Source organism: Furipterus horrens, unplaced genomic scaffold (assembly GCF_987537825.1).
Source record: "Furipterus horrens unplaced genomic scaffold, mFurHor1.1.pri manual_scaffold_6, whole genome shotgun sequence".
NCBI classification, from domain to species: Eukaryota; Metazoa; Chordata; class Mammalia; order Chiroptera; family Furipteridae; genus Furipterus; species Furipterus horrens.
Window position 1 is genome coordinate 42,910,916 of NW_028327176.1, and position 21,716 is coordinate 42,932,631.

General features: G+C 45.1%; 1 protein-coding gene and 1 non-coding gene across 3 annotated transcripts in view; one reads left to right on the top strand and one right to left on the bottom strand.

The window, feature by feature from the left end:
* The window catches only part of COMMD1 (copper metabolism domain containing 1), a 116,142-nt gene that overhangs the window by 80,540 nt on the left and 13,886 nt on the right, over nt 1–21,716 (top strand). The window lies entirely within an intron of this gene.
* Nucleotides 20,131–20,256, bottom strand: LOC150006038 (small nucleolar RNA SNORA19). Its single transcript, XR_016512156.1, has one exon. It is a non-coding gene; the product is annotated as a small nucleolar RNA SNORA19 (small nucleolar RNA).

Here is a 21,716-nt window from a genome sequence, read left to right on the forward strand (position 1 = left end):
CGTTGACAACCTCCAGGGTGTATCCGTCGATGGTGATGCATGAGGGAGTCCCCGTGCCTTGAGCCATAACGTTCGTCTTCGTCAGGCTGATGGCTAGTCCGAACTCCTTGCATGCGTGGGAAAGGCAAGTGACTAGCTGCTGGAGTCCCTCTTCGGAGTGTGATGTCAAGGCTGCGTCGTCGGCGAAGAGCATCTCACGGATGAGCACCTCTTTGACTTTGGTCTTGGCTCGTAGACGGGCCAGGTTGTAGAGCTTGCCATCAGATCTGGTGTGAATGAAGACACCCTCGCTGCAGTCCTTAAAGGCGTATTGGAGGAGCATGGAGAAGAAGATTCCAAACAGCGTAGGCGCGAGGACGCAGCCCTGCTTTACTCCGCTGCTGACTGGGAAGGCCTCAGAGGTTGCGCCGTTGTAGGACACCGTGCTGTGCATGTTGTCGTGAAAGGACATGACCACAGCAAGCAGATGTGGTGGACAGCCAATCTTCCGTAGCAAGCTGAAGAGTCCGCTTCGACTGACCAGATCAAACGCCTTTGTGAGGTCGATAAAGGCGAGGTAGAGTGGTTTATGCTGCTCGTGACACTTCTCCTGCAGCTGGCGTAGGGAGAAGATCATGTCCACTGTTGATCAGCCAGCTCTGAAGCCACACTGGGACTCTGGGTAGACGCGGGAAGCAAGGGTCTGCAGGCGGGCAAGAGCGACCCGGGCGAATACTTTGCCGACGACGCTGAGGAGAGAGATGCCCCGGTAGTTGTTGCAGTCGCTGCGGTCTCCTTTGTTCTTGTACATGGTGATAATGTTGGCGTCTCTCATATCCTGGGGGATGTAACCCTCCTTCCAGCAGAGACAGAGTAGATGGTGGAGCGGCTGTAGCAGGACTGGTTTCCCGCTCTTTAGGATTTCTGGAGGGATTCCGTCGCTTCCTGGTGCTTTCCCACAAGCGAGGCGGTCGATGGCTTTGCCGAGCTCTGCCGCAGTAGGTGGGGTGTCTAGCTCCTCCATGACTGGTAGGTCTGGGATGGCGTTAAGAGCAGTGTCTGTTACGGTGTTCCTCGTCGCGTACAGCTCGAGGTAGTGCTCGGTCCACCGCCGCATTTGCTGTTCCTGGTCAGTGATGACCTCACCTGTCTTGGACTTAAGGGGGGCGATCTTGGAGGGGATTGGGCCTGTTGCCTTCTTGATACCCTCATACATTCCTCGTGCGTTGCCTATATCGGCGGCTTCCTGGATGCTTCTGCACAGGTTTAGCCAATAGGTGTTGGCACAGTGGCGGGCGGTCTTCTGGACTTTGCTCCTGGCAGCCCGTAGAGCTTGAAGTGTACTGGGAGTGGGCGTGGCCTTGTAAGCCAGTAGGGCCTTCCTCTTAGCCTCGATCACGGGTTCCATTTCTTCCCAGTGAGCCTCGTACCAGTCAGCGTTCTTCCGCTCTTTCTTCCCGTAAGCAATAATGGCGGAGTTGTATATGGCGTCGCGGAGACGTGGCCAATTGGATTCGATAATGTCATCTGCCACCATTCCCTCGCCGAGTGCATCTTCCATCCTGTTGATGAATTGCTGGGTCTTAACTGGGTTGCTGGCACAACTGGTGTTGATGCGTGGGCGACCCTTCATCTTGGAGTGGTGCAACCTCTTCGGCATTATGCGCACCTTGCTTACCACGAGGGCATGGTCCGTGTCGCAGTCTGCACTGTGGTAGCTGCGGGTGAGGAGGGTGCTGCCAATATCCGTTCTTCTGGTGATGATGAGGTCAAGCTGGTGCCAGTGGCGGGAGCGGGGGTGCCTCCATGACACCTGGTGGATCTCTTTGCACTTGAAGAATGTGTTTGTCACGCACAGGCCGTGGTGACACAAAAGCTCAAGCAGTCGCTGACCATTCTCATTGATCTTTCCTCTCCCAAAGTTTCCGAGGCAGGTGGGCCAGGCCATGTGGTCGGCTCCTACTCTTGCGTTGAAGTCTCCAAGGAGATAAAGAGCATTACTTCTGGGGATCTTGGATAACGCTTCGTCCAGTGCATGGTAGAACTGTTCTTTCTCTTCGGTGGTGGCGCAGAGGGTTGGGGCGTACGCGCTAAGAATGCTGACTGGGCCGAAAGTTGTTGACAATCGGAGGGTAAGTAATCTCTCTGTGCCTCCTGTGGGTGGCTCTATGGAGTTAACAAGCATGTTCTTCACAGCGAACCCAACACCGTGCTGTCTTGGTTGGTCCGGAGACTTCCCTTGCCAGTAGAAGGTGTAGTTGGTTTCTCTGATAATTCCGTTGTCGGCCAACCGGGTCTCCTGTAGAGCCGCAATGTCGATGTTTAGTCGTGCCAGTTCCCTGTCGATGACGGCGGCTTTCCTGGCACCATTGATCCACGGAAGGTGTGCAGTAAGTCCAGGACACATGGTCCTGATGTTCCAGCTAGCGAGGCGAAGAGCTGGAGGCTTCTTTCTTGTTGTTTGCTTGGAATTGCCTGGTGCGAGTGTTTTGTGGCCCACTTTTCAAGAGACGCCTCTCTGATCCCCACGCACCCAGTGGGGCAGGTGAGCCATGGCGAGACGGCACCTAATTGGCTGGGGGCTGCCCAGCTTGAGGCGGGCGGTAGCTGTCCAGTGAGGTGCGATGACCTCTCCCACCGTCAGAGGAGACCCCTGGCGCTCGTTTCCTTCGCCAATCGGATGAGCTTATAACCGGTATCTGTCTCCTCCCGTGTTGAGTCGACATCTTGCGATGACGCTGGAGTGTCCTCTCCAGTGAAGCTACAAAGCCTGGGCAGGGTGATATGGAGGGCCAGCTGTTGCCCATGCAGCAGACGCCCCCTCTCTTCGCAGCTGAAGGATCCAAGGGGAAAGACAGAGTCAATACAGCTTGGCTTCAGGTGCGCCACAGGAGTTGCCGGTGTTGACTACAACGTCAAACCGCCTTAGGGACTCCGGCTCCGGATTTTCTGTCGGGGTTTACTCCCTTAGCCTTTCCCCTGAGGAGGTATGCCGCAAGGCAGCGGAGGTTTGGAGTCAGAGTTTCCCTTCTCCTTAGCCTTTCCCCTGAAGAGGTATGCCGCAAGGCAGCGGAGGTTTTTTGGAGTCAGAGTTTTCCTTCTCTGGTGTGCCCTGACTGGAAGATCGAACCAGCGACACTTAGCTCGCAGGCCGACGCTCAATCCACTGAGCCAAACCAGATAGTATTATATGTATACTATCATTAATTATAATTATAATCATGGGGTAGGATACCAAGAAATAAAATACCTTTCAGAGAGAAATTTTCTGATCTTGGCTGAGTGTGGGGAGTAATCACTAAGAAGGACTGTTTGAATCCTGACATCACTTTTTAGGATCCATTTTCCCCAAAGGGTAAGCTGTTTGGGACAATAGAATGGAAACAGAGGTTTCAAAACAACTAATATACAAGAGCAGGGATTCATTTTGGTCTTTTTTTTTTTTTTTTTAATTTTGTAACTTTATTTCAAGTTATTTTATTTTTATTATTTTTTTAATGTGTTTTATTGATTATAATGTTACATTTGTCCCAATTTCCCTTCCCTCTTCTCCCCTCCACCCGGTGGCCCCCCCTCCGTCCAGTTGTCCCCCCCTTTTAGACTATGTCCATTAGTTGTGCATATATTTCTTCTCAACCTCTGTCTATTCCATTCCCTCCTACCATGATCCTTAATTCCTATACCATCTCCCTCCCTCTCTTCCTTCCCCCTCTCTGCTGACCTCCCCCCAATATGTTCCCCATACCTATAGTTCTTTTTCCACTCTCCTTGCCTATTTAGTTTGCCTTTGTTTCGATTCCCTAGCTTCTGTTGTTGGTTCTTGTGATGCAGTTTTCATTTTGGTGTTCTTAGTTTTGATCCTCCTTTTTCTAAACCAGTCCCTTTAACATCTCATATAACAGTGGTTTGGATCTAATGAACTCTTTCAGTTTTGTTTTGTCCTGGAAACACTTTCTCTGCCCTTCTATTCTGAATGACAATTTCACTGGATAGAGTATTCGTGGTTGTGGGTTTTGGATTTTCATTGCTTTGAATATTTCTTGCCAGTCCCTTCTTGCCTGCAGGGTCTCCCTTGAGAAGTCAGCTGATAGTCTAATTGGGACCCCTTTGTACATGATTCTTTTCTTCTCTCTTGCTGCTTTTAAGATTCTCTCTTTATCTTTAACTTTTGACATTTTGATTATAATGTGTCTTGGAGTGGTTCTCCCTGGGTCCAGTTTTTTTGGAACTCTGTGCTTCCTGTACCTGTAAGTCTATTTCCTTCCCCAAGTTTGGGAAGTTCTGCTTTATTATATTTTCACTTAATTTTTCAATTTCTAGTTCTTCTTCTTCGCCCTCTGGCAAACCAATGATTCTTATGTTGGGCCTTTTATAGCTGTCCCAGAGGTTTCTGATCCTCTCATCATTTTCCTTGCTTCCCGTTTTTTTCTCTCTGCACTGGTTGACTGTTTGTTCCTTCTCTGTGTTCTGGTTTGTTGATTTGAACTCTGGATTTTATTTCCTCACCATCTGTCTCGTATGTGGTTTTGTTCCTTTCATTATGAGTGTTTTTCGATTCTTTCTCATCTTTTTCCAGATCTTTTGTTAATTCTGTAAGCCACCTGATAACAATGGCCCTGAACTGAGCCTCTGACAGGTTTCTTATTTGTTCATCTGTCAGGTTCTTCATCTGTTGCCTGGTGAGCTGCGCCACCGGGATTTCTATAGTTGTCTGCCTCATTTTGACAGATGCATTTTGTTTTCTTGGGCCGGCTATAGGGGGCAGTGCCTGTGTACTCGTCACAACCCAGCGACCGGCGGCGATCCGCAACCTTTTTTGCTGCGCTGTGGCCCTTTGTCGTCACAACCCAGCGACCGGCGCCGTTCAGCAACCTTTCTCGCTGCGCTGTGGTGCTTTGTCATCACAACCCAGCGACCGGCGCCTGTCCGCAACCTATTTCGCAGCGCTGTGGCGCTTTGTGTGGGGGCGGGGGTCCAAGATGGATTCACACAGTTATTCCGCTAGGAGACCGGGATCCGTCCTCCCGCCCTCTGGGCCTCACTGTTCAAGGCGATGTGGTGGCTGCTTTCCCCAGCGTTGGGGTTGCAAGCTGCCAGGGTTCGACTGCAGCCGGGATTGTTCTCCCTGCCGCTGGGATTGCTCTCCCTGCTGCTGGGATTGTTCTCCCTGCCGCTCACCCTGGTGCGACCACAAACAGCACCACCCACTTTCGCTCTTCCTACCTGCCCAAAGGGTGCTGCTGGTTTATAACTTCATACGTTGGGCTTCCGTGTAGTTTTATTTTCTGGAATTTCTAGTTATCTTTTGTTTTGAAGTAATTGTATTCCTCTCTAGTTGTAGAGGGAGACCGAGCGTGTCTGTCTAAGCCTCCATCTTGGCCAGAAGTCCTTCATTTTGGTCTTAAATATAGTTAGTCCTGTCTCTTCCTACAAATACTTTGATTAGGCAATAATGGTTGGTATTTGTCCAATGTGTTAACTATTTTCAAGTTCTTTTATTGTATTGCCTCATTTAGGTTCTCCTAAAACACCCTTCAAAGTGGGATAAAACAGATGAAGAAAGTCATGCTGTAGGAGTTTAAGTGACTTACCCAAGTTCACGTGAATAATAAATGAAAGAATTGGAAGTAGATTCTAGATCTTAGGATTTCTGGTCTTGTGCTATGTAATTTTATACTGTCTAGGTCTTCATTATCTTCCTATGAATGATCTCATCTTGCTTTTGTATGTGTTCCAAAGGACAGAGGCGATTACGCCAAGTCCATAGCAAGGAGACAATAATGTGAAAATTGAGTTTTGGAACTGGGTCAGCCTGTATCTGTAATGTGTTCAGTTTTCTTTACCTCCTTGAATAAACTACCTGGGAGGTACTTAACAGTTTCTCATGACATCATAAGTTTTGATTTACACGTTTACTATAGGTCAAAAATATTGATCTACTGAAATTGCCTAAATGAAAGTTTAATTTTTGTTTTAATCTTCCCCCAAGGACATGTTTATTGATTTTATGGAGAGGGGGTGAGGGAGAAAGAAAGAAATAAAACATTGATGTGAGAGAGAAACATCCTAACTGGGGATCTAACTCACAACCTTTTTGGTGTACCGGATGACATTCCAACCAACTGAGCCACCCAGCGAGGGCTATAGTGTTTTAATTGATTGTCTATATTTTTTTCCATTAGAATGTAAGCCCTTAAGGGCAGAGACCCGATCTTGCTACAGCTAAATCCTTAGGGTCTAAAACTATACCTGTCCAGTATAAGATATTCAGTATTTGATGCCTAATTCGCTGACTTAGTGTTTCATTGAGAACATGCTGCCCCGAATCAAATGTTGGGTGTGTTTCTGACATTCACTTTCTCCTTTAGAACTGACAGGGGTGATCAGCCCAGTAAAAGATTGTGGACATTGACCCAGAGCTGCTTGGAGTTGAAACAATTATGTTTATGTGGTGAAAGTCTCGGAGTCAGGTGGCAAATAAGTTTATCTTTGTATAATGTTTCTCTCGATGCTGCTTGTACTTTAATCCTTTGTAGCCATTAATGCTTTCAAGTCCCTTTACTTCACAGGTGCCATTTGTCAAGGTCTTGCTGTACCATGAAGGGGGAAAGGTCATGAAGCATTGCTTTATTAGATAGTAGGTAGAGTCTGAGATTGTGGACTTCAGTAAGAATTCCTCTACATGCTAAGAGTTTTGTGATAATGTAGATGAGGGAAATACACAGACATGTTTGAACCAGTACATCGGCAAGTTGCTTTTTCCAAGAAGGGAAAACACAAAAATCCAGGTTCTAAATGGTTAATAAAGGCTAGCTGTCTTCCTGAGACTTAGCCAGTTTTTTCATGGTTGAAACTGGCCTTTTCTGATTCCTACTATTTGAATCCATTGGGTGGTCCTACAGAATAAGCAGCTCTGTTAAGAAAGGGAAAGAGGGCAAGTAATGTGCTTGATCCTTGCAAGGGAGAAAAAACTGTTGAAAGAGCACAAAGCTCTCAAGATGTAACACTGTAAAAACATTCAGAAATTAATTTGCTACTTGGGGCTTGTCTAGCCTGAAGCAGTTGGTACTGTTCCCCCATATGAGCACTTCTTTGTTTCCCCCGGGGCAACATCAAGCCCCAGGAGTCTTTCACGTGACATTTATTGTCACTATAAGAGTCAAGTGCCTGTTTTGAAAAAAACAACTGGTAGTTAAGTGTTTAGCAGAATTCCTTTTAAAGTGTGAGGGGACAGGATGTGTGAGGGGACAGGATGTGTATAGCAGTAGAAAGAAAGCCTAATATTTATTGAGTCTGTGTCACACTAGATATATGCTGGGTGCTTGCACATGTGCTACCTTATTTAGTCTTTATACCTTTCCTATTAGGTATAATTTTTCTGTTTTCTAGATTTGGTTACCAAGACTCATCAAAAGGCTTTCCCAAGGTTACACTGCTAATAATAGTGGAGCCAGATCTAAATCCAAATAGTCTAACTCTGAAACTAATGATTTATTTTTTTTTTTTAGCCTCATAATACTGCTTTGGGTTCCATGAGTAATGATGGATTGGGTTCACTTCCTGATCTTCCTATAAAAGTTCGAGTATAAAGTGTCAGAATTTACATACTCCTTTCTAATCCTAACCGTCAAAATGTTTTAAATATATTGAAATTTTAAACTTAATACTGAGATTTCTTGCGTGTTGCAGTGGAATGAGCTGAGAAGTATTTATCTCCCCGAATTAAAGATGTTTACAAAAGTATATACAGTAGTCCTCTTTTTATTCATGGTGTTGCTATCTGCAGTTTCAGTTACCTGAGGTTAACTGTAGTTCTAAAATATTAAATTCCCTCAGCCATCAACATTGTCTACTTCTGATATCCAGCCATTGACATCATCATGGCTCCATGATCCAGGATCACTCAAAGCTGATGACTCCACCTCTGACATACTGCTCGAAAGCCAGTAGTAGCCTAACTCTAGGTCACAGTGCCTACATCATTCACCTCACTTCATCTCATCGCATAGGTATCTTATCATCTCACATCACTAAAGGAAAAAGAAGGGTGAGTACAGTACAGTAAGATATTTTGAAAAAGAGAGCGAGAGACCACATTTATATACCTTTCATTAAAGAAAAGTGATTCAAAACAGGCCTCCTCAAGGTGTGCCACTTTGGCCTGTGTATCATTTTGAGCTGAAGGCAGTGGTGGCTTTGCAGGCCCAAAAGAAACTTGGCCTTTTCTGTAAAATATTTAAATTGGAAGCCTTGCCCATAATAAGAGTTACTACCAGAATAGCTTGTTTTGACTTATCTCTAAGCAGGACAAACTTCTAATTACTAAATAACTGATCTTCAGATCATTGTTTCAATGACCTTCCCTCCCCATGAAGCCTTCAGTTGTCTTACCTCATGCTTAGCTCAGAATGTCATACATACTTCATTTTCTCTTTCTGTCTCTGAATTTTTCCTATATGTGGGATTTCTAACTCCCTAATGTGTATATGTATGTAATTAAATTTGGTTATTGTCTCTTGTTAATCTAACCTGTCTTATGAAGATTTAATTATTAGACTAGCTGAAAGTTTAGGACGATTCTTCTTCACAACAGTATATTGTTATAATTGTTCTATTTTATTATTGTTGTTAATCTCTTAACTGTGACTAATATATAAATTAAACTTTATTATGAGTGTATATGTATAGGAAAAAACATATATATAGGGTTCAGTACTATATGTGGTTTCAGGGATCCTCCGGGGGTTCTTGGATGTATGCTCCATGGATGAGGGAGGACTATTGTATGACTCTGGAAATTTCCAATAGAGCTATTATGTCCTGACAAACAGTGGCTAATAGTGACCTTTGAGGTATAGCATCTTCATTGTCATCTATTTATATTTAACCTCCAGTTTATAATTCCCATTTATAAAACAGTTCATTTCAATCTAAGTATTTCTTGAAGGGAGACCCAAATTTAGATCCTCTAATCCCTGTAAATGACAGAATTAATGGATGTTCTGTCTTAATGTTCATGATATAGTATTTTTACTTTTCATTTATGAAGATAAAAATAAAGATTTGCATTAGAATTTTCTTTTCTCTTTTCAGACTACAGATGTAAGCCCTGATTTCAGCACAGTTATGATAACATAATTTTCCATTTGCTTTGCTAAATGACTTCCTCAAAGTTTGAAATCTGGGACTCAGGAATTTTTTTCTTTGTTTCATTTCATTTCACTTTCTTTTTTTCTTTTTCCTTATTTCTTTCTTCCTTTCTTCCTTTCTTTCTTTCTTTCTTTTTTTTTTTTACTCCAAGGGTTACTTTGACTTTCATTTGAAGTTCTAAATGACAGAGGGGGAAAAAGAGAAAAATGATGAAATATTTGAGTTAAATAACATAGAAAAACCCAATTAAATTAGACTCCAAATCTCAAAAGTGGGTTTGTACTTCTGCACTTAGAAGAATTGGTACAGCTGCTATCATCCTTTTTTGTTTTGTTTTGATCTCTGAAAGGATTGGTTTAACATAGAGTAATTTTATTGATGTTTTCTAAGAGAATGTAGGGAGTATTAAAAAACAAAATACAGCTGAGTAAACTTGAAGGTATAATTGGCTCTGATTAAGTGGTTCATGGATCCTGCATCATCACATCAAACAACTAGAAGGGCTCTCTGTGGGCTGTTCAAAATAGAATATTTTTATGGGAAGAAGGATGGGGCTAGGAATCTATTGACAAAAGCAAAGAAAGAATTATTTTCTGGTGGACATCTTTTCTTTGAGGGAAGAGATTGGGAAGAGTTTTTTATTACACAGAATGCCTCTTCTTTCTATGGGACATGGAGAGAGGTCATGTGACAGATTACTTTAGTGGTGCTTGACCCCAAAATTTTCTACTGGTCGATTAAGATTATGTCTCTGGAAGAGGTTGAAACTGCAATTAAATCAGGTGTTAAATCATGGGCTTGTAGCAATAGAGACACCACTTTGGGCCTATGTTTTTTTTCTTCAACAGGAGGATATTATCACACTAAAACAATGGATTGGAAGTAGTCTGTATACCAGTGCCCTTGCCCTCTCACTCTGTCTCTTCTCCTTCTGGCACCCCTATGATGCAAATGTTGGTTCACTTGAAGTTGTCCCAGAGTCTGCTTATACTGTCTTCATTTTTTTGGATTATTTTTCTTCTTGTTGCTCTGCTTGGTTGTTTTTTGTATTTGATTCTTAGCTTCACTCTATTGTTGAGTCCCTGTTAATCATTCATTTCAGTTAGTATATCCTTCATTTCTGCCTGGCTCTTTTTTGTGCTGTTGAAGTACTCACTGAGTTCTTTGAACATCCTTATAACCAGTGTTTTGAATTCTACATCTGATAGGTTTCTTATCTCCATTTTGTTTAGTTTTTTTCTGGAGTTTTGTTCTGTTCTTCCATTTGGGCCATGTTTCTTTGTCTCCTCATTTTGGCAGCCTCCCTGTGTTTGTTTCTGTGTATTAGGTAGAGCCACTCTGACTCCCTGTCTTGGTAGCCTGGCCTGTAAGCTCCAATGGCATAGCCTTCCCTGTCACCAAAACTGGGTACTCAAGTTGCACCCTTGTGTGGGCTGAGTACACCCTTCTCTTGTGGTTGAGCCTTGTTTGTTGGCAGGGCTATGGTAGGGATTTACCCAGGCCAGTCAGTTGCAAGGATTGGCTGTGACCACTGACCACCAACCTCCGCCCTCTGTGGAGGATTAGCTGTGCTGGGACAGGGTGGTTGTGCACCAACATGTTCTGTAGTTGTCCACTTTGTGCAGGCTCTGGTGTTTCCTGAGTGGTACAGATTAGGGTCAGCCACCATCTGTGTTCCCCCCAGGCCACCATCTGTGTTCCCTGCAGGCCACCCATCCTGAGCTACAAAGCAATCTGCAGATGGCTGCTACTTTTACAGGGCTTGGAGGTTTCCAGGTGGAGCCAAATTCTGATCCAAAGCTGACTGTTTCTAGGGCTGGGCCTGTGACCACTTAGCCAGATGTATGGGGATAAGTTGGGTGAGGCAAAACCTCTGGTAAATGTCAGGGTGGGGCAAACAGTGTAAGCCAGGTTGATGGAGTTTCAGAGTTGGTTCCTGCCTGCCAGCTCTGTGGCTCCGTGGAGGGAGGGCTCCAAAAAGGCACAATGGCCTCTTCCTGCTTTTCTGTGTGGAAGAGAGCTGTCCCCGAGCTCTCACCCTGATGCTAGACACTACAGTTCCTCCTCGTAGGCCACTGGTGCCTTTCAAGCTGCCATCCTGGTGGTGCTGGAGCTCAGAGAGAACACATCTGAGGAAGTTTGGCACAGGCCCTTTAAGAGGAACTTTCAGTGAGTCCAGTAGTCTTTTTCACTGACTCTAATGTCACTGGTTTTTACAGCTAGAAGTTATGGGGGTTTCTCATCCTGGCACTGGTACCTTGGGCTGGAAGCCTGGTGTGCGGCTGGGATCCCTCATGACCCGTCCCGCAGATCGAGCAACGAGGACCCTAGGGGGGGAGTGAGGATGAAGAAGGGACAAGAGACACAAGGAGAGGAGACAAGACAGTGCTCTGATCAAGTCTCATTTATTCTTAGTCAAAACAGCATTCTTATAGCTCAGGAGAAGAGGAATTTTTCATTCGGTGGGAACGCAGCTGCAGCTTGGGCGTTATCTGGTAGATATGAGTTAAACTGCAGGACAACAATCCCAGGAACAGAAAGAGGGTCGTTGCCCTAGTAAGGATTAAACAACTATTATGGGATGGTGAGGTCATGCCAAGCAGAACTTTAGGATGTCAGTTAGTAAGACTTCAGCTGAGGAACTTTTTAGTTCCCCACACCCTCACTCCTGAAATATTCCTCCCAAGCCTTCATCCACCACATGTCGGTGTGGGACCCGCCTGTCCATGTCTCAGTGTCCCCCACCAGTCTGGATGGATGTGGTTTCTTTAGTGCCATAGGTGTAGGATTTCCATTCAACTTGATTTCTGACAGTTCTGTAGTTTAGTTGTGATTTTGATATGGTTGTGCCAGGAGACGAGCCTATGTTTACTTATGCCTTCATCTTGACTGGCTACAGTGTTATTGTTGAATATTTTATCGTTTAATTTGAACTAGCAGAAAATTACTTGATTCTGGATGTTCTCTTCTTTCTTAGGATTGACAGTGATGGGTTGACAGGAAGACAGAGTTTGCACCTGAGACCCTGCCCCTGCTTTTAGTCAGAGTACTCATCATCAGTCCCCTAAACAGGTTCACCTTCTTGGTAGCTCTAGCCTGAAGGCTTCCTTATATTTGTTGCCTTTGTTATACTCTTCCACCCCAGTGCACTGGCCAGTGTCTCTGCAAGAGCTCAGCAGGAAGGAACAGGCTCACTGTAGCTCCTCTGGTATTCTTTCACTAGCCAGTGCTTGTGTACTTCCTGGCTAGTACTGGCAGTGGCAGGATAGCTGGAGGCAGCCAATAGGAAGCATCCAGGAAGTGAGATGCTACTGCCAGTTTCCAGCTGGCAGTGAAGTGCTTTGGCCAGACTAGAGTGCTAGAGGCAGTGTGTAATGTCAGAGTGAAGGACTTCTTTCTCCCTTTGGGAAAGTTAACCCTTTGAGTGGCAATGTCACTGTGACTGACGCTGACAAATTTTCCCAAGAGTGCCAGCGTCGCTCCCAGCGACTTTTCGATGACTATAAATGTAAATAACAATGGAATGACTCCTATTTTATGTTTTGTTCTCTTTTTTTGTACCTCAGGTTATATATTGATATAATTTTTTCTCATGTTGATCCAAATTTCAAATTATGCATGGCACTCAAAGGGTTAATAGAGATGCTGTGTAACCAAGCAATAATATTTTAATGCTGCTGGGTGTGAGATACTGTGACTTAATCAGAGAGGTGTAAAATACAGTTTTGCCCACTCCCAAAAAACTGTGTTAAATTGCTTTAGATACATTATCTCATTAAATTTCACAGCAGCCTTACCAGTTAAATCTGTTAAATCATCATTTCACAGATTAGGAAGCTAAAACCTAGACAGTCTCACAGCTCAAAAGTGGTGTTTTGATTTAGATTTGAATTTAAGTTTGTATGACTTCAAAGCCTGTGTTCACTAATCACTGGAGCTATAACGAGTAAATAGATTAGGCATGTGCACACACACATAGAATCTAATTATGAGGAAACATCAGACGAACCGAAGTTGGCATTCTGTAAAGTAACTAGCTTGTATTATAAAAAATGTAGAGTTCAATAAACACAAGAAAGGCTGACTGAGAAACCTTTCCAGATTAAAGGAGACTAAAGATACATCTAAATGTGTGTGGATTTGATGTGGGAGCAAGAAAAAACTTCATAAAGGACAATATTGGGGCATTTGGTAAAATTTGAATATGGACTGGATTAGATGACATGACCATACAAAAGAATATCCTTGTCTTTAGGAAGGACATACTAAAGTTATTAAGGATAAAAGGGTCTGATATCTCCTACTTACTCTCAAGTGGTTGTGTGATAGAGAAAGAAATGACAAAGCAAATGTGGCAAAATTTTAACAATTGAACAAATGGTTCATCTGAAAAAAGAGTATAAGAAAGTCATATTTTTGTCATATTTTCTGTATACTTGAAATGATGTAACAAAACATTTTAAGTGCCTTATAGTCTACAAATTTGTTTAAAATTCTTCAGGAACCAGCAAAACCCAGCTGAGGCATGGTTAAAACCCAACTCAGCCAGGAGTTAAGGACCTGTATTCATCCTTTCTCCATTGGCAAAGAATTTGACAAGCCATATTAAGGAGATAAACATAGACCGCAATTTTACAAAGGAAATATATGTCATAATGTCAAGATGTTTTTCTTATAATTCCATTATGGAACATATTGGATTGGCCATAAAGTCTGTTTAGTTTCTTTTCATAAAATAAAAGGCACATTTTCATTTTCACCAATAACTTGATTGATTTGTATATTCTGAGTATGTCGGGTATCTCCTGCAATTGGCTTCTAGTGGCCAGGGGTGCTGCTAAACATCTTCCAATGCATAAGACAGCCCCACAGCAAAGAATTGTTTGGCCAAAATGTCAATAGTACCAAGACACTTCACAAACCACTCTTGGCACATTCTATCAGTCATAGCACCTTCTCCATACCCTGCACAAATCTTTTTTTGCATTTCAGTTGCAAATAATAAAGCATAATGTGCCGAAAATGTTGCCTGTTTTCTTCCATCGTCAATATTAAAGTGACTACACAAAAATTCACCAGTTTTGATGTTGCTTTTAAATGCACACTGATAAGACAGTTGTCACAATAAATCCAACAAAATTGTTTTGAATGACAGCTATCACAGTAAAGCCAACAAAATTGTTTTGAATGAAGTTAAGACTACTAAGCACTACTAGAGCCATTATACAGAAAAAAGTAAACAAACTTTTGTCCAACCCAGTATTTCACTTTTCTTCAAAATACAGTATTCCCTCCCTTATCGCGGGTATTACGTTCTAGACGCCCCCCGCGAAATAGGAACCTTACATTTATTCTACACTCTTAAGCTTACATAACTTTAACAACATACATATACAGTACCGCAAACTCCCACAATATAGCGAAAAATCTGCGATAAATAATTAAATACAATATTTAAAAAAATTCTACGATACAGTGAGGCCGCAATAAGTGAACCTCAGTATAGAGAAGAACTCGTCGGCGGCGGCAGCCGTCTGTCTCGAGAAACGATGGTGTAGCTTCGGGCTGTGCAGTCCGACTCGGGAGTGACACGGTATCTGTCTCCTCCCGTGTTGAATGATGCCTCATTGGTAATTCATATTTTTGGATTATTGACATAATCTTTAATAGAGTGATAAATGTGTTTGTAATGCAGGAGCTCCAAACCAGGGAGCTACCCTGCATTTGTATTAATAATATTCCAAAAGAAATCACCTGGAGGACCAGCAGATGTGAACATTCTATGGACATGCCATTTATTACCCATATTATAGGGAAGTGCACTGATGGTGGTGGATCGGGGTGAGAGTGGCCATACCCTACCTCTCTAGCCTTGGTGCTACTTATAGGTTAAGGAGGGAACAGTGATAGTGAGGAGGGAGCTGCAGTAGTGCATGTGAAAATGCTACAGGGTTGTGATAAACACAGGGGCCTTGAGAAGCCTGGGACTCTAGGTACAGGCTGTTTTTCTTGTTCCTTATGGCTGCTGTCCAGGCAGCCACCTGTTCTCTGAGGTGGAGGGGCCATGTCTTGAGCTATCCCACAGTGTTCTTTGTCATAAAAAGATAGACTACAAAGTAGAGCAAGCATTATTTACTTTTTACCAATCATTTGTTTGCTTATTTTTATTTATAACAGTGTACATGGCTGCCAGTCAGGGCACATCAGAGAAGGAAAACTCTGATCCCAAAAAACCTCCGCTGCCTTGCGGCATACCTCTTCAGGGGAAAGGCTAAGGGAGTAAACCCCGACAGAAAATCCTGAGCCGGAGTCCCTAAGGCGGTTTGACGTTGTAGTCAACACCGGCAACTCCTGCGGCGCACCTGAAGCCAAGCTGTATTGACTCTGTCTTTCCCCTTGGATCCTTCAGCTGCGAAGAGAGGGGGCGTCTGCTGCATGGGCAACAGCTGGCCCTCCATATCACCCTGCCCAGGCTTTGTAGCTTCACTGGAGAGGACACTCCAGCGTCATCGCAAGATGTCGACTCAACACGGGAGGAGACAGATACCGGTTATAAGCTCATCCGATTGGCGAAGGAAACGAGCGCCAGGGGTCTCCTCTGACGGTGGGAGAGGTCATCGCACCTCACTGGACAGCTACCGCCCGCCTCAAGCTGGGCAGCCCCCAGCCAATTAGGTGCCGTCTCGCCATGGCTCACCTGCCCCACTGGGTGCGTGGGGATCAGAGAGGCGTCTCTCGAAAAGTGGGCCACAAAACACTCGCACCAGGCAATTCCAAGCAAAAAACAAGAAAGAAGCCTCCAGCTCTTCGCCTTGCTAGCTGGAACATCAGGACCATGTGTCCCGGACTTACTGCAGACCTTCCGTGGATCAATGATGCCAGGAAAGCCGCCGTCATCGACAGGGAACTGGCACGACTAAACATCGACATTGCGGCTCTACAGGAGACCCGGTTGGCCGACAACGGAATTATCAGAGAAACCAACTACACCTTCTACTGGCAAGGGAAGTCTCCGGACCAACCAAGACAGCACGGTGTTGGGTTCGCTGTGAAGAACATGCTTGTTAACTCCATAGAGCCACCCACAGGAGGCACAGAGAGATTACTTACCCTCCGATTGTCAACAACTTTCGGCCCAGTCAGCATTCTTAGCACGTACACCCCAACCCTCTGCGCCACCACCGAAGAGAAAGAACAGTTCTACCATGCACTGGACGAAGCGTTATCCAAGATCCCCAGAAGTAACGCTCTTTATCTCCTTGGAGACTTCAACCCAAGAGTAGGAGCCGACCACATGGCCTGGCCCACCTGCCTCGGAAACTTTGGGAGAGGAAAGATCAATGAGAATGGTCAGCGACTGCTTGAGCTTTTGTGTCACCACGGCCTGTGCGTGACAAACACATTCTTCAAGTGCAAAGAGATCCACCAGGTGTCATGGAGGCACCCCCGCTCCCGCCACTGGCACCAGCTTGACCTCATCATCACCAGAAGAACGGATATTGGCAGCACCCTCCTCACCCGCAGCTACCACAGTGCAGACTGCGACACGGACCATGCCCTCGTGGTAAGCAAGGTGCGCATAATGCCGAAGAGGTTGCACCACTCCAAGATGAAGGGTCGCCCACGCATCAACACCAGTTGTGCCAGCAACCCAGTTAAGACCCAGCAATTCATCAACAGGATGGAAGATGCACTCGGCGAGGGAATGGCGGCAGATGACATTATCGAATCCAATTGGCCACGTCTCTGCGACGCCATATACAACTCCGCCATTATTGCTTACGGGAAGAAAGAGCGGAAGAACGCTGACTGGTACGAGGCTCACTGGGAAGAAATGGAACCCGTGATCGAGGCTAAGAGGAAGGCCCTACTGGCTTACAAGGCCACGCCCACTCCCAGTACACTTCAAGCTCTACGGGCTGCCAGGAACAAAGTCCAGAAGACCGCCCGCCACTGTGCCAACACCTATTGGCTAAACCTGTGCAGAAGCATCCAGGAAGCCACCGATATAGGCAACGCACGAGGAATGTATGAGGGTATCAAGAAGGCAACAGGCCCAATCCCCTCCAAGATCGCCCCCCTTAAGTCCAAGACAGGTGAGGTCATCACTGACCAGGAACAGCAAATGCGGCGGTGGACCGAGCACTACCTCGAGCTGTACGCGACGAGGAACACCGTAACAGACACTGCTCTTAACGCCATCCCAGACCTACCAGTCATGGAGGAGCTAGACACCCCACCTACTGCGGCAGAGCTCGGCAAAGCCATCGACCGCCTCGCTTGCGGGAAAGCACCAGGAAGCAACGGAATCCCTCCAGAAATCCTAAAGAGCGGGAAACCAGTCCTGCTACAGCCGCTCCACCATCTACTCTGTCTCTGCTGGAAGGAGGGTTACATCCCCCAGGATATGAGAGACGCCAACATTATCACCATGTACAAGAACAAAGGAGACCGCAGCGACTGCAACAACTACCGGGGCATCTCTCTCCTCAGCGTCGTCGGCAAAGTATTCGCCCGGGTCGCTCTTGCCCGCCTGCAGACCCTTGCTTCCCGCGTCTACCCAGAGTCCCAGTGTGGCTTCAGAGCTGGCCGATCAACAGTGGACATGATCTTCTCCCTACGCCAGCTGCAGGAGAAGTGTCACGAGCAGCATAAACCACTCTACCTCGCCTTTATCGACCTCACAAAGGCGTTTGATCTGGTCAGTCGAAGCGGACTCTTCAGCTTGCTACGGAAGATTGGCTGTCCACCACATCTGCTTGCTGTGGTCATGTCCTTTCACGACAACATGCACAGCACGGTGTCCTACAACGGCAGAACCTCTGAGGCCTTCCCAGTCAGCAGCGGAGTAAAGCAGGGCTGCGTCCTCGCGCCTACGCTGTTTGGAATCTTCTTCTCCATGCTCCTCCAATACGCCTTTAAGGACTGCAGCGAGGGTGTCTTCATTCACACCAGATCCGATGGCAAGCTCTACAACCTGACCCGTCTACGAGCCAAGACCAAAGTCAAAGAGGTGCTCATCCGTGAGATGCTCTTCGCCGACGACGCAGCCTTGACATCACACTCCGAAGAGGGACTCCAGCAGCTAGTCACTTGCCTTTCCCACGCATGCAAGGAGTTCGGACTAGCCATCAGCCTGACGAAGACGAACGTTATGGCTCAAGGCACGGGGACTCCCCCATGCATCACCATCGACGGATACACCCTGGAGGTTGTCAACGATTTCACTTACCTCGGGTCCACCATCTCGAGCTCTCTGTCAGTCGACTTGGAGGTCAATCGGAGAATCGCCAGGGCAGCCACAGTTATGGCCAAACTGAACCGGCGAGCATGGAACAATTCCAGCCTCACTGAGAAAACCAGACTGCGCATCTACCAAGCCTGCGTACTCAGCACTCTCCTCTATGGCAGCGAGACGTGGACCACCTACGCAAGGCACGAGAGGAAACTCAACAGCTTCCACATGAGGTGCCTGCGACGCGTCCTGCATGTCGCCTGGCAGGATAAGGTCCCCAACACCGAGGTGCTGAAGCGAGCCAACATGAGCAGTTTGCATGTAGTTCTTAGTGAGAGACGCCTCAGGTGGCTCGGCCATGTCAAAAGAATGAATGCAGGCCGTATTCCCAAAGACCTCCTCTACGGCGAGCTAGCAGAAGGCCAGAGGATGACAGGGCGCCCAAAACTGCGGTTCAAAGACATCTGCAAAAAGGACATGACACAATGCTTCATCAATCTCAACACATGGGAAGTTCAAGCAGACGACCGCCTAGCCTGGAGGCTCTCGGTCAGGCAAGGTACATCACGCGCAGAGGCTGCGCGCAACGAGGAGGCGGTCCAGAAAAGATCGAGGTGGAAGCAGCGTCAACAGCAGCAACAACAGCCATCTGCCTTCACCTGTAACAAGTGCGGCAGGGATTGTCACTCCCGAGTCGGACTGCACAGCCGTTCTCGGCGGTGCAGATAGACTCTCAAGAAGCTACGCCATCGTCTCTCGAGACGGACGGCTGCCGACGACGACGACATGGCTGCCTGCACTCTCTTTACATTTTTAGTCAGGCAATTATGTATGACTGAACTATGCTACTTGGGGCATTATCAAGAGCTGTCTTTCCCTTTACCTATTCAAGTTTATCATTGGCTTGGCCAGAGAACAGGTATGGGCCAAATATGAAGGCTGTTAAAAGTTTAAACTCACAATTTAATGTATTTATCTTTTTTTACACTGAAAAATTCCTATAAATGCTGATCTGATTTTTTTCAAGTTGAATAATTTGGTGTTCTTAGGTTAGAAAACAAGGTAGAATTGGGAATTCCTTCTGATTATGGATGGGAAAAATCCCATGTTGAAGCAAGGTATTTGGGTTCTGATGACTGTGTTTTGGGTTAGTGGGAGAAAGAGTCTCAGGGAGCTCTACACATTAGTCCATAGAGCAACAAAGATAAACTTCTGTGTCCAACTCCTGGCGACGGGACAAGCAGCTATGTATATACAGTCACACCTTGGTGTGACTTCAGAACTTGTCAAACGCTGCACTTGTTGCATTGTGACAAGAAAAAAGTGTTTCAGCACTTGGTGCTTGCTCAAGACTCGCTGCACTTGCTAGGACTTGTATGAGTCACAATGCAGCCCTGCAAGAGAAAATGCTTCATCACTCATCATGTCCAGTACTCACTGGTTTCTGCATTTCTCACGAGTTCCAGAACAAATTAACAGTGAGTACTGAGGTACCACTGTAACTGAATTCTCCCTGCCCATCCCTCCCCCACAACATCTCAAACACACAAAAAGAGAAAGGGAGTAAAAGTCTGTCTTTCTCATAATAAGAATTTAGTCTCTACGGTTTGCTTCCCTGCCTGGGTCACATGCATATATTAACTTAGATGTACTATCCCCATTACACTTAAAATAAAGCTAGAAATCTTTCTATGCAACCAGGATGTATTTATTGCCTATCCAAATGTTTTGTTTTTAAGTGTGTGTGTGTGTGTGTGTGTTTTATTATTTGTCTGAAGGAGACTGGCAGCATTACTATTTAGTTATACTGCTAATTAACCTTCAAGTATTTGTATAGCACATGAGAAATAATACTGCTCACATATATGAGAAAGTAGTATCCAAATGTTTTTATAGGCCACTTTAGATTGACTTCAGGTAATCAATCATACTGTCAGCACTCAACTTTCCTTGGAGTCTTTGCTAAAGTTAACTAAATCCTAGAAGAGCTTTCACATGTGGATACTTAGTGCCTATTGATGATGTTTATATTATATATGAAGGTGAGTCAGGATTGTGAAATGGTTAAGTGCTCTGGGTTTAAAATTGGCTCTGGCACTTACCTGTGGCCTGACATAAGTTGATAATTCTTCCTCACTTTTGTCATCTATAAAATGGTATAAAATTATCCTCACTAATGTTAAATGATGCATGTAAAGCACTTAATGTAATACCTGGCATTTTTTTATGTGTTCAGTAAATCTTAGCCATTGTTAGTTATCATTGTTACTAATATTATTATTGTAATTTCTGATTCCCTCTGAATTTGCTTATGTCTTCAGATTTGTTACTTTTCCCAGAATCTCTCCTACTTCTTTCTTGCAGACTGACTTTTTTTAAATTGTGGCATTTCATTTTTCTCCAGAGCCTAGCAATCATCTTTGAATCCCCCTCAAACTTTTGTATTCCCTCCACTGATTCCAAACTTTACTGAACGAATGGTGGTCAAATAAGGAAGTCTATTTCTTCTCCAGTTAGGACCTGACTACCTGCTCTGTTTTTTGCAAAGGACTGAACTTTTAATCTCTAGTTTCTGGATTTGTGGACTCTCTTCCCACATAAATTGGATCAGAAGTATGTAAAAACCCATAAAATCCATTGCATTATCTGATAAAGTCTTCCTGCCAAATATAGATGAAAAGATATACTTTGGATCAAATTGACCAGGTCTGTGAGTTCTACAGGTGTTCAAAGAAGCTTACCTGAGGCTTGGACTCTTTCTAGTTAACTGTCTGTTCTAAGGATCAGATAAGGTCATGCATGTGAAAGTGTTTTCTAAACTGTAAAGCACTGGGTTAATGTGAGGGTTGATTATTGCATGTGAACAAAGGCCAAACAATTTAAGTGATGTTAGAATTCAACCCTATATCATAAAAACGCAGTCTCCTCTCTTCTGCTACCTCCAGAAGTTTGCACTAAGTCATTTGAGCTAGGGAGGTTAGTGACTAACTTCATGCAGTGACTACAGATCCTTTCTCTTTCCCTCATCCCCATGTTCTATCATAGAATGGTGTGCCAGACCATGAGTCAGTCTTCGGGGCAGGATGTTGGGACGGAGCATGGTAGGCAAGGTGCATAATAGGCTCTGGGAGTGAGGATTATGAAAGTTTTTTAAAAAAACATTTTCCAATCCTATTCCTGGCAGCTTTTATTCTGGCAGCCCCGTAGATTAAATTACATTTTAAAATCAAGTTCAAGCCCTGGCTGCTGTGGCTCAGTGGATTGAGCATCGGCCTGCGAACCAAGTATCCCTGGTTCAATTCCCAGTCAGGGCACATGACTAGGTTGTGCGTCAGGTCCCCAGTTGGGGGCG